Here is a 13,948-nt window from a genome sequence, read left to right as displayed (position 1 = left end):
CGCTGATAGCCTTTGCCCTTACTATGTCACAGGGGCCGACCAATGGCACCAGTAGCCCTGTGACATAGTAAGGGCAAAGGCTATCAGCGCCATTTTGAATACTGGCAGCTGACGGCCTGAGTGCAGGAGATCGCTCCCGGACCCCCGCTGGACCACCAGGGACTTTTGGCAAGTCTTGGGGAGGTCAGGAGGGTGGGGGATTGTAGTTAATTAAATTTTAGCCAGGAAACAAATAAGAATGGAATGTATGAATGGATCGGGGCCCCTCCTTGCCGAATGCAATGTATCTACCCCCCCCACGAATACGAATACTGAATGTAATGTATGCGGTCCCTCTGCACATCCCTAGTATAAAGTCAGTTAGGAATTGTAGAAGGGTTTCCATTAAGCAATTTTTTCAAAACCCAAATTGGTTAGGATATAGGATTTTATTGTCTTCTAAATGAGACTCTAATTGGGTAAGCAGCACTGCTTTTTCAATAATTTTGGCGAGGAAGGTTAAGTTGGAGATTGGATGGTAGCGTTGCGCTGTGTTGGAAGGGAGTGCTAGAGGGCGTGCCCCTGCACGGGACAAGTGGTGTGTGCTCCTGCGGTGAGACAAGTCCAAGCCTGGGAAGGACACAGGAGATGAGATGAGGACTTGAACTGAAGATCCAATGAGATGAGGACGCAGACGAGGACTTGGAAGGACTCAGTGCTAGGAAGACTCAGATATTAAGGATGAGCAAGTGCAAGGAGCTCTGAACCAGGAGAGTGCAGAGGTCTGATTCAGATTCAGGTTCAGGATTAAAACAAGGGCTCGGAGACTTGCACTGCTGAGGAGATCAGAGACATGGAGGTTCCTCGGTGACAACCGCAGGAATCCCACCGAGTGCCCTACACACCCCAGCAGGGGTGATCGCAGACCACTCGGCCACTGTGCGCCCTACACAACCCCACCAGGCTGGTCACGGTCCATGCATGAACGGGATAATGGAGCCACATGAGACATCAGGAACTTGGAACATCACAGAGCTTGGAACATCACGGAACTTGAACTTGGAACATCAAGGAACTTAGTACATCATGGAACTTGGAACATCACAGACCTTGGAACAGGAACTTGGAACATCAAGGAGATGCCAGGCTGGAGCGGAAGACAGGAAGTCCTGGAGAGAACTTGCTCCTGGAGGACTAGTTCCTTGCGAAGGCAAGCTTGAAGTGGCGAAGAGGCCCTTTTGTAGGGCTTGAAGAGACTACTCCCAGGGAGGAGTCCAAGAGGACCACACCTGCACTGTAACTTTAAAAGAGGAAGAGAGCCGTGGGCCTGCCCCCTAGGAGGAGCAGGAAGAGGAAGTCCAGGGCTTGGACAGCGGCAATGCAGGGAAGCGTGAGGAGGAGCCAGAGCAGACCTCAGAACAGGCCCAACGAGAGAGCAGCCAAGCTGCAAAGGCAGGTCGAGGAGTGACTTCCCTGCAGCAGGAAGGACTGGGGACAAGGGCCCCTCCCCCTGGAGGGGAGCAAGGAGTGTCGGCAGCCTCCTGCCGCATTGAGGGATCCTGGCATGGCTCCTGCCATGCCGGCATGATGGCGGCCGGGCCGCGGGAACACACGGCATCAGGGAAGTCAGCAGGCAAGGCCCTGGCTTCTGCGGCCTCCGGGCGGCGCAGGCAAGCACCTCCCGTGACTCCAGCCATGGGAGGAGCGCAACAGCACCCCCCCCCTCAAAGGGGGTCCCCTCCCCTCCATCAGGAGGTGAAGATCAGGCAACTGGAACAATGATGGTGCAGGCGCCTCCTGCTGGTCGTGAGGAAGACATGACACAGAACACGGAACAACGAGGAAACAAAGGGAGAAATAAAGGAACAAGGAAACAAGAAACAAGCAACAGAGGAACAGCAACATGGAAGCAGAGGAACAAGAGAACAGGAAATGCAGCAAAGAAACAAGCAAGAAACAGAGAACAGAACAAACAATGGAGCAAACAACAGAACAGTGGAGCACAAGGAACAGAACAGCGGAGCACAGAACAGAACAGCGGAGCACAGAAACAAGAAACAGTGGAACAAAGGAACAAGACACAGTGGAGCAAAGGAACAAGACAGAGAAGCAAAGGAACAAGAAACAGCGTTGCAAAGGGACAAGAGAACAGAACAGCAGAGAGCAAGGAACAGCGGAGAGCAAGACACAGCTGAGAGCAAGACAAGAAACAGAACAGCAGAACAAGCAAGAACAAGAAATGAAGGAACAAGACAAGGAACAAATGGAACAAAGAAGGAAGAAGAGACCACACAAGGAACAAGAGAACAGCACAGGGAACAAGCGAAGGGACAAGGAACAACACAAGGAACAAAACAAGGGACAAAGGAACAGAAGAAGAAGACCAGGGAGGGAATCCAGGGCGGGAACAGGCTGTAGCAATGGTCATCAGGTGGAGTGCAGGCGCCTCCTGCAGGTCGTGGGACGCCAACCTGGAATTACCAAAAAAGTTTGGATGCAGGCACCTCCTGCAGGTCGTAGGAAGATGGAAGAAATCCCAAAAACCATTTTCTGGGGTTCGGAGAAAAGGAGTCCAGAACAAGGCCCGGGACAAGGGCTGTCCCAACAGGCACATGGCCTTCGCTATCTGTTGTGCTGCGTTGGAAGGGAGCGCTAAAGGGGCGCTTCCCAGCGCTGGAGAGGTGATGTATGTCCCTGCGGTGAGACAAGTCGAAGTCTGGGAAGGACACAGGAGATGAGATGAGGACTTGAATTGAAGATCCGATGAGATGAGGATGCAGACGAGGACTTGGAAGGACTCTGAGCGCTAGGAAGACTCAGAAGTTAAGGATGAGCAAGTGCATGGAGCTCCAAACCAGGAGAGTGCAGAGTTCTGATTCAGGTTCAGGATTAAAACAAGGGCTCGGGGACTTGCGCTGCTGAGGAAATCAGAGACATGGAGGTTCCGCGGCGACAACCACAGGAATCCCACTGAGCACCCTACACACCACAGCAGGGGTGGTCACAGACCACTCAGCCACTGCGCGCCCTACACAACCCCACCAGGCTGGTCACGGACCACGCAGGGACTGGAAGGTGGAGCCACATGAGACATCAGGAACTTGGAACATCACAGAGCTTGGAACAGGAAGTAGATAATCATAACTATGGCACTAAAGGGCCGATGCAAATACGGTGCACCCAGCCTAGCACATAGGTTTACGTGCAGTTGGACGTGCATTTTGGATGTGCTAGACTAGCACCCAATGTAATAAGGAGATTAGAATGTCCAAAACGTGCACCCAAACAAATGCGTAGCCGATAGCACCCATCACATGTAAATTGAATGTAGATGAGGCTATTAGCTACTAACCCCTGATGCAGAAAATCACCAGGCACCCAACACACACTTTTTAATGCGGCAGATTTAAGTCCAGCCCTGGAGCTGGTGGTAAGTGAATCTGCGAGTCAAGGGTACATGAGAAATTTAAAAATACTGTGGTTCTTCCTACTTCAGTATTGTTGTGACACTTAAATCTACTACTTGATGTTTAAAATAAAGGTATAATGTAGTGGCTTAATGTAAAAAAAGGAAATTCTGGATGCACACTTTTACACGCACACGCAAAATATACACACCCAAAAAATAGCAAGGGGCAAAATCGGCCTGAAGCAGGATAAAATGGACGTGTGCCCATTGCAATTCTAGGCACCCAATGCATTTGAGCACTAGGGGACACACAATTTTTCCCTAGTGCATCCTTTTTAATGCAGCACCTCATTTTAATACTGTATCGGGTGCCCTAGGGGATGTGGCTGTGTGCACGTTAGAAAAATGGGTGCTCAATACGAGTATCTGTTTTAATGTGCATCTTATTGCAAGAGACTAGATAGATAGCCTCCCTCTCACTGCTGGACTACTCTCTGCATTTTAATTTTGTTCAGTTGTTAAATTTCTAAGGACGTAGGGATGTCCAAACTAATCTAAAGTACTTTTATCTTTTGGTTTATTAGATGTAGGGACCCTCTAAGTCCCTCACCAGCTAAATTGTCCCTAGCTTAAGTTTAAGACTAGGATTTAGTATTTGCAGGCACCTCCACAGAGTCTTGTCTGGATTGGTCAGTAATACAACTGTAAAAGCAGGCTGTGCACGAGGGGAAGTGTCATGTTTTTTTTGGTTAGAGTTTTGGAAAGGAGAAAAGTGGCTGCAGAGGTCTCCATCTTTAGGCTCCACAGCTTGATCCAGGGGAAGAGACTTTGCCCTGGCCAATACTCCATGGCCTGGAAGTGATTGTCTTAGGAGAGTGAAGAGGAGTTTTGGAGAGAACTCTTTGTGTTTTTCTGCGATTTTTGCTTTTTTTGGGAAGTCTGGTTCTATCCCAGGAGGATTGTTACCCCTGCCTATGGAAGGTCAGGATAAGGTGCTGTAATTCCCTGATGCTCAGCTGATGAGGGACAGCAGTGATCTGCAAGAGAGATGTCTTCCTGTTTTGTTTTGGGAAGAATGTTTGCCACCACTTACTGCCCATGAGAGGGAGAAGTGCATTTGTGTTTTGCAGTTTTTTGGGACTCTCTACTCCAGAGGTCCCCAGTATCATGAGAGATAGAGACAGAATATCCCAGCCCACAAAAGAAGCTCCCTCTTCACCTTCTGGAGGGCCGGGTCATTTCCCTAGTGCTTGTCAACAAAAAGGACACTGGTTTGCAATGCAGGTCAGTGCCCATTAGTGCTTTTTGGATGTGTTTTTCTGAACATTGATTGAAGATCTGGTTGCTGATTAGACTTGAAGCATTTTGGTTAGAGTACATTTATTTTGGTACACTTCACCAGAGTGTCCAGCAGCTTTCTTCAGAGTCAGAGGTGTCCTAAGGCAAGGATATCGGAATAGTGAGTACACCCGTGAGAGCAACCAAAGAGAGATTGAGAAACTGTATGTTGGTATCCCATCCCATGAACCTAGGGCCCTAGAGGTTTAATCTAATTATAACTACCTGGTTATACATCTTATTGATTCTTGTTTCAAACTAATTCTCTGTTATTGTACCAAAGAAATAAATCTGTTGTTGAAAATTTATTTATTTTATTTATTTAGCATTTTTCTATACCGACCTTCATGGTTAAATACCATATCAGGTCGGTTTACATCGAACGGGGGTAGAGAACAGTAACAAACGGAACAGCAATTTATAATCAGAAGGAGAACAAAGTTACATTAAACAAGAACTATAAACTTGGAAGCTTTAAGCTGAAAATAAAGGCCCAAGTAGGGTGATAAATTAAACATAAGAAGTCATAATGAAAATGTGTAGGAAATATTGTTTTAGTGCACACCTTACATTCCTCTGCTATGAAAAAGAGAGCAGGGGTTATGGAAGCTGAAGTCTAGCTGGCTCATAATGTCCCTTCAAGTCCTCTGCTGGGAGAAATATGCAGATGAGCTTTTAGTTCCTCTGCACCTGGAAAGTGCAAGAGCTGTGGAAGCTGAAACCTAGATGGTTCGCAGGGTCCTCTGCTGGGGTTGCTGAGAAAAGTATGCAAATAAGCCTTTTAGTCCTCTGCTGTTGGAAAGAGTGCAGGGGCTCTGGAAGCTGAAGCCTGGATAGCTTGCAGTGTCCTCTGCTGGGGCTGTTGGTAAAAGTATGCAAATGAGCCTTCGAGTCACCTGCTGCTAGAAAGCATGGAAGGGTTATGGAAGATGAAGCCTAGAGGGCTCTCGGCATATTTTGCTGGAAGAAGTATGCACATGAGCCTTCAGGTTGTCTGCTTGTGGAAAGAGCAGGGGAGCTGAAACCTAGATGAATCATGGTACTCTCTGCTGGGTTACTAGAGGTATGCACATGAGTCTTCCAGTCTTCTCTTGTTGGAAAGAGTGTAATAACAGACATTGTTTCCTGCTAAGTACATTATATATAAATTAATTTAGGAAAATGTCTTCTACTTCTAAACTTAAATACATAGCTAGTTTACAGCTTCCCCCACAACTAACCAGTTGCTTAAGGAACACAAGGTGCGAATAGGTCAGACCCATGATAAATTGCGGTTGTTTCCAGCATCATCCACCAAAGCAAGTGGGAGAAGTAAGCAGATGAGCTGCAACCTCAGTCTCCAGTACCTCTGTAGCTGCTTGGAAAGCACAGGATAGGCGCAGCTCAGGCTGAAATTGAGCTGTTGTGACTTCCAGAGTCAATTGAGATAGCTGGGAAAAGCATGCAAATGGACTAATCAGAAAAAAAATGGAAATATGTGATCTAAAAGAAGACCACTAATTGGAAGGGGCTGGGATCAGGAAAAACTTGGTTTTAAGAAATGTATCTGACGCTTGCAATATTTAGAATATGAAACAAACACAAAAGAGTTTTGCAGGGGAGAATGACTTTGCAGAGTAAACAAAACTAATAAATTCAGGAAAAGGTCTTCTGCTCTTAAACTTCCAGCATCAACTACAGAGAAGGTTAGGAAAAGTCACCGCCACACACCCAGCTGCATGAGGAGCACAGGGAAGGAGTAGCTCAGATACAAGTTGGCTTATTGTGACTTCACTTCCAGAGTCAACCGTTGAAACAGCAGGGAAATGTATGGAGATAACCTACAATCTTCCCAATTTTTGGCTGGCTGCATGAGAAGAGTAACCCCCCTGTCCATATGGTTCTCTTTCTCAGTTTTGGGGAGCCTGGGATCACTCACCCAAAGTGAAGAAATCAGATCTCCTGGGTTGTGGACTGGGGGCAAGCAGACCTGCAGGGCCAAACTGAGCAGAGGACACCCACTCAAACAGTTCCACACATTTACTGTCCACTACAGAGGAAGTGCTCCCACAAAAGATAATTTATTTAAACAAACTGTTCAATCAGTCCAAAAATTGTAGAAATCACACTTCCATAAAAATCTGCAGTTTCACTCTCTGTCCTTTTTCAAGAGTTTAGAACAATTCAAATCACAGTTCTATGTACAAATCTCTCTTCAGCCTTGAACTAGGCCCAACTTCCTTAGCATTCACAACAGTTTAAATCTAATTTGTGACAACTTTTAGGGCAGCTACAAGGCAACTCACTTTCTCTTCTGTGGGTGGAACACAGCTCCCCAACCCTGCTCAGAGGCGCCAATCAGGCACAGGTTCCTTTCTGCTTCTGAAGGCCATCCTCACAGTTTCCTTAATTCAGTCTGTAAATTCTCAGATTAACTTCTTTAAAGATCTCTTCACATGTTTCAGGCTTCCTGAGACACCTGTGGGTTATCTCTGCCCAACTCCTCCTCCTTTTCCCTGTAACCCCAGGAGAGGGTCACAGCTGCCTCCTTCTGCTGGATTGGTGATTCTGAGGAAGCCTCCTCCCACGTTCTAACAAGGGTAATATCCCCATTCCAAAACTCTGCTCACAGGGGCTGAACCAGTCTGTCAGAGAACTACAATATACTCCCTCTAACCATTGGATGACCTTACACTTTCTGGAACCTTTCCCTCTTTCATATTACCCTTGCCAGTTTTCCTTAGGAGGAAACACCAGTCTCTCAACCATTATATACTCTGCACCTTCTCTATGGCATACAGGGTCAAAGAACCATGGGGTGTTGCATTTCCTGGCTTTGCCAGGCCCACGGCCGGCTCCACTTACCCCCAATGCCTGGATCCCGGACCTGGCCTGTACTCTCTGGCAGCGGTAGGCAACCGCCTATGCACTTGCGCTCCGTCTGTGCTCCCAAGCCCCCTCCGGCACTGCTGCGGTCTCCTCTGGTCCCGGTCGGGTCTCCTCATGTGTGTCGCGGGGAGACGCTACCACCCCTTAGCTTTCGGCCTGTCCTCCTTAGGCGCACACGTACCTTCCTTGGCTTTAAAGGGGCCGCCGTGGGAAAGCCTCCCGCAGCCCCGGATGATGACGTGAATCAGCCTCTGTATATAAGGCGGGCCCTGCCATTTAGACATCTTCTTGGCAACAGGCCTCCACGCTTCCTGTCATGTGCTTTGTTGCAGATTGTTCCAGTTCCTGTTCCAGTACCTGTTCCTGTTCCAGCTCCAATATCTATTCCTGCTCCAGTACCTGTCCCAGTTCCAGCTTCCTATTCCTTCTACCCTTTGGACGGATCTCCTTGGCTTTGACCCTTGCTTGGACCTGACCTTGTCTTCAGCCACCTGCCCTGACCTGCTTGAACCTGACCTCATCTTCAGCCACCTGTCCTGACCCTAACTTGGACCTGGCCTTGTCTTAGGTTATCTGCCTAACTTGCAGTCCGGACTTAACCTTGTCCCCAACTGCGTTGCCTGCTTCAGTCTGTCTGGACTTTGGAATCTGGCCTTGTCTTCAGATCTGCCTGACTTACAGTCCGGACTTGATCTTGTTTCCAACTGCACTGCTTCTGCTCCAGTCTGTTTGGACTTTCGATCTAGCCTCTTCCTTTGAATCCTGCGTCTCCACTGCTTCCTGGTACCATGCCTTGGACACTCTCTCCGAGATCAACCATGCAGAGGCCCACCTAAGTCCAGCTGGCCCCGGTACCCAAGCGCTCAACCTGTGGGGAATGAAGGCTGGTATTGGTGAAGCTCCAGTCGGCCTCCGCTTCCCGTTTGGCCTCACCTCCTGACGGTGTGGACCCGTGGGGGCCAAGGGTCCACCTCTACAACATAGGGAAGGAGCAGCTCAGACAAGAAGTGGGTTCTGTTAACTTTCAGAATCAACCTTCAAGGCAGCTGGGCAGATGGCCTGCGACAACCATTGTAATTGACTGGCTGTGCTTGTCTCTGGGCATGAGATACAAAAAATAGATCAGCTATTGGGGATCATCTAGGTACGTGTGATCCACATTGGCCATTGTAGGAGACAGGATGCTGGACTTGATCTGACCCAGCATAACACTTATTTTCTTATGAGTACAAGCTGGGAGCAGGCCCAAAGTAGATTGTTGTGACTTCCAGAATCAACAAGCGAGATAGACGAGAAAAGCATACAGATGGACTGCAGCCTCCAAATACACCATGAAGATCAGCTGAGACCTAAGATGGATTGTGTTGACTTCAAGAATCAACCCCCAAAGCAGTTAGTAAAAGCATACAGATCACCAGGTGCTGGAGGAAGATAAACTAGGAGTAGCTCAGGCCTGAGATAGATCATGCCAATTACCACTAAAGCAGTTAGGAAAATTGTGTAGATAGGCTTATTAGGCTGCAAATTCTCCAATATCTGGTTGGTAAGCATAGGGTGAGTGCAGTTCAGACCCAAGAAAGGTTGTGATGAGTCAACCACAAAGGCAATTAGGAGAAGTATACAGTTGAGCTACTACTGAGAAGCACAAGGTGAGAGCAGCTCACATCCAACATGGATTGTAGTGACATTCAGTTAACCACTGAGGCAGCTAAGAAAAGTATGCAGATGGATTACAATCTCCACAGTAGCTGGCCTGCTGTTCAAGGGCATGATGTGGTTGTTTAGGCCCCAGGTGAGTTATGGTGATTCAAGAATCAAACACCAAGACAGCTGGGAAAAGTATGCACAACATAATGACACCAGGCACGGACTGACAGGAAGCCATTTTGGAATCCCAGAGCAGCTGGGCAGGTGCAACTGGAAGTGCTCAAGACCCACAATGGGATAAGAGCCATGACAGACTAAGGACTGGGGTGGGGGTGGGTTCTGGGAGGCCAGTGAGACCATTATTTAAGTGATTTTGGAGATCTGGGGAAAGGATGGAAGCAAGGCCTGGATTTTTTTGACTGGTGGGGAGCGCATATACATCCCACTATCTGCCAAGATAGACAACGTCTTCCTAAATGGGTTATACATATTGATGATGATACTGATGAATTTGTTTTACTTGTATTAGAGATGTGCATCATTTTTTGTGTTCGTGTCGTTCTTCGTTTTTCGGCCGCCATGGAAAATGTCAGTTTTTTTCTATTCGGGTCTTTTTTTTTTGCGAAAAATCGATTTTTAGTTAGTGCGCGCTAACTCCCCATTAGTGCGCGCTAACAAAAACCGTTAGATTTTGTTATTTTTTGTTACTTTTTGTTAGTTTTTGTCAGTGCGCACTAACGGGAGTTAGCGCGCACTAACGGGGAGTTAGTGCGCACTGACTCCCGTTAGTGCGCACTAATCAGAAAAACTAATTTTTGCGAAAAAATGGGAAAATCCTGATTTTTTTCGGGCTTCCTGAAACATGCCGAATTGGACAATTTCATTGCAATTTTCCAATTCGGCAAAAACGAATGCACATCTCTAACTTGTATATATAATCCTGCTAGAGTACATAAAATGTAACCAGTTGCTGGCAATCCAAATCTTTCATTGGTCACTGAGATTCAGTGAAAATGGTTGAGTAGATAGTATACTGGATCTTTACTGGACAGGGGTATTTTTCCCTTCTGTTGATGAACTGAATGCCCCCAAGTGTAAGGTGTCTTTATATCAAAGACAGTAAATAGGCATGCCTGGGAACTCTCCGGATTTGACCCAGAAACTCTGGAATTCTGAATGTATTGCCGGGTCTCTGGGCCAACATCTGAAAACTTCTGCTTTGAGAAGCGGGCCAAGAATAAAGAGTGGCTGGAGCAGCGCGGGTCCAAAGGAGGAAGAACACTGGGATCCACACAGGGCAGAAGGATGAGGAGGATTGTCAGCCCCTGTGGAGCAAGAGGAGAAAGAGCAGCAGCATCAGGCCTGCACAAGGAAAATGAAATAGGGGCAGCACAGGCCCTCGCTGCAGAAGGAGGAATAAGAGGAAAGTTGGTCCTGTGGGCCTGGAGAAAGAGGAAGCTGCTGTGGCTAATGGGGATCGAAGTGAGGAAAGGGAATGAGTGTACATGTGTGTGAGAGACTACATGTGCGTGTATGTGTGTGTGTGTGTGTGTGTGTGTGTGTGTGTGTGTGTGTGTGTGTAAAGGAAGAGAAGTGAGTAAGTGTGCATATATTTGTGAGAGTTTATGTGTAAGTGGGAGAAGACTGTGCATATGTGTAGGTGTGTGTAAGATAGGAGTGAGTGTGTGTGTGCATGTAAATGTGAGAGTGCATGTATGTGATTGAATGAGGTGTCAGAGTGACTGACTGTGAGAATGAGCATGTAAGTGTATGAGTGTGAGTGAACATGTAAGAATTTTAGTGTGTGTGTAAGATAAAAGGCTTGTGCACATGCTGCTATCAGCCCCTCACTTCCCGCTCCCTGCTACCCTGTGACAACCTCAGGGTGACTGGAAATCAAAAGGTTGCAGGTATGTCCCCAGGCACCTCCACCTCAGGTGAACCCAAATCCTAGATTAAAGAGCTCAGTCCACACTGTGAATTGGTGGTTCCAATAATGCCAAACTTTATTAAACTCAAAGCTTAGGATGTTTTCAACAAATTCATTTTCCCCAGAGGCTTCCATGGTAAAAATAGGCAAACAATAAAAAAAACAAATTATCCTTAACAGTACAGCAAACTTCTCAGCACAGGGAATGCATTCCCAGCAAAATTCAGGACGGTTAATCACTAACGGATCAGTCACTTTCTCAATTCTTGCAAATCGAATAAATGATTTGATTTCCAGAGCCAGGCTGTTTTCTCTGATATTGTCCCAATGATTCCTCCCAAGGACTCTTCCAAAAACAAGCTAGGCCTTAAGCCTAGGAGTAGAGTTTTAGATTTACATCTTCCATAGAAAAGTGTGCCTCTACCGGTTTCTGCACTAAGGATTAAACCGCATCAGCCAGCAGGCAGACTACAAACTGGAAGCAAAGATGAGAAACCACATAGTCCCTACAAGTCTCATGCTTTATACCACTAGATGTCACTGCAGGATATCATCAAGGCTTAAGGTACAACCTCCATTTACATTACTGCTGAAAGAAGTGTAGTTGATTGTTGTCTATTAGTAGGTTTAAGAAGTTAAGTGCTTAAATAAAATTGAAAGTTAGACCATTTGGGGATGCTATGTGCTATTATCAGGAGCACTGCAGCTGCCTTCAGCGACAGTGCATAGAAGCCCCGCTTGTGACACATTAGTTACAGGCTAAGCACGATGCTATGGACCTCTGTTTTTTTGTTATCGAGAAGATGCTTCGCCAGTGTAGGAGTGGGGATTTTGCGAGTTTACTGCACCAATGTGAGCAATGCTGTATTTTTCATTGGCAATCTTCGCATCATGGTGGGTTGAATCAGGAAATCAAGTGGTCCTCTTTTTTTCTGAATGCTTTTCTTTGACTTTCACTTGCTTTTCTGTTTCTAGGATTGTCATCTATTTGGATAGGTATTCCTCGTTGTATCTTTTCTGACTGGCTTATTCTATTTTCATATTGGTGGGTGTTGGTCATGTGGCTATTTGGCGTTTGTGAACCATTTTGACAATATATTTAGCTGTTTTCTGAGAGTCTCCTCTTCCCCAGAATATGATAGGTGGGTGCTGCTCATGTGACTATTTGCCACTGATTCCAAATTTACTTTAGTTCTTCGTTTTCAGCGTGTGCTTTTGAATTGATGCAAACTCTTTTAGTGATTACCGATTTGTTGAGGTTTACTGCTCTCTCCAGATCTGTATTATTGTTATGTGGGGCAATGGTGATCTGGGTTTATATGACCCTTGTTGAGATGAATATCTATTGAATTTTTACCTTTATTTTTATTGTAGTCGTTTGTCCCTCCTGATGCAGCTTGTCAGCGAAACACATAGGTATTGGGGGATCTATGCTTCTTGCATCTATACTTTTCATGTTTTGAGTGTTTATCTTTGAATAAAAAGGACTGCTTTATTCTCAACATATGCTTTTTTTACTTTTTGTTTGGTTGTTTGTTTGTAATTTTTATGCCAATGTAATTATTGTTAATGACATCGTGTTGTAAATTGCTCTAGGTCTTTTGATAAAAGAAGCATATAAAACTAAGAATAGAGTAGAACACATGAAAAATAGGTCTAATGAACACCAGCAGATAATTTTGATGGCAATTTTCAAACTGCTCAAAGAAGTGCAAAGTCAGCAGCTGCTTTTTACCAGGGACGTTACAACAGTTTTCAAAAGGGAAAACTTTCTCATTGAAAATTGCCTAAGAAAAAATATATAATAACATAAGAAGTGCCATGCTGGGTCAGACCTAAAGTCCACCGAGCCTTGTATCTTGCACTTGACAGAGGCCAATACGGATCAGTAGGAAGGAATTACCCAGCAGATCCAAAGAAGCAGATGCGATTTCTTTGTTGCTCATTCCCTGAGATGAGCAGTAGATTCCCCCCTCCCCCTTCCCCCAGTCCATCTGACTAGTAATTGCACCAGTTTTTTGTGCAGGTTCTTTATCCAGCTAAAGTTAACTACTATGACGACTTTTAGATAGATGAGGGCAGTGCAGATACATAGAGACAGTCCTTGTTACATGGAGTTTACCATCTAGTAAAGAGAAACATACAAGACAAATAAGAGTCTTTCAGGCCAATGCAATATCGGCCCAGCTACCTCTCCTGGGCATGTGATGCATTATTTAAATGAGGGGTCATGCTAAAAAGGTCGCGCTAGGGATAAATTGTACGTTTCTAGTGCGTCCGTGGCATCAGGCGCCCAGGAGAAGTGACTGAGCGCCGGTTAGGAAAACGGATGCTCACTCAGTTAATGAGCATCCATTTTCTTAACCCGCTCACAGCCATGGGTTAGGAAAATAGATGCTCAATTAATGGGCATCCGTTTCCCTATCCTGAATGCCGTCAAAAAAACTTTTTCATGCTGCTTCCTGTGGTTCCTCCTACTAAGTATCGGGATGATACCAAGTAGGAGGAACCACAGAAAAGCAGTATTTGGGGGCTTTTTTCTGGCTTTGTGAGAGGTTTTTATATGGCTTGGAGCAAGTGAGACTTAATGCCAGCCCTGACGCTGGTGTTGTTTCCCATGTTAACACACACACATCGGGCGCACGGTGATTTTTTGCATCGGGGGTAAAAGCTAATAGCCTCATCTACATGCATTTCTATGTGATGAGCACTATTAACTACGTGCTGGTTTGGATGCACATTTTGAACACGCTAATCCACTTATTGCATTGGGTGTT

General features: G+C 46.1%; 1 protein-coding gene across 1 annotated transcript in view; it reads right to left on the bottom strand.

The window, feature by feature from the left end:
- The window catches only part of LOC115089383 (sodium-coupled monocarboxylate transporter 1-like), a 127,266-nt gene that overhangs the window by 65,642 nt on the left and 47,676 nt on the right, over nucleotides 1-13,948 (bottom strand).

Source organism: Rhinatrema bivittatum, chromosome 4, assembly GCF_901001135.1.
Source record: "Rhinatrema bivittatum chromosome 4, aRhiBiv1.1, whole genome shotgun sequence".
Taxonomy (NCBI): Eukaryota; Metazoa; Chordata; class Amphibia; order Gymnophiona; family Rhinatrematidae; genus Rhinatrema; species Rhinatrema bivittatum.
The sequence above is the reverse complement of the archived record's forward strand: the minus strand, read 5'-3'. Positions and strand labels throughout refer to the sequence as shown.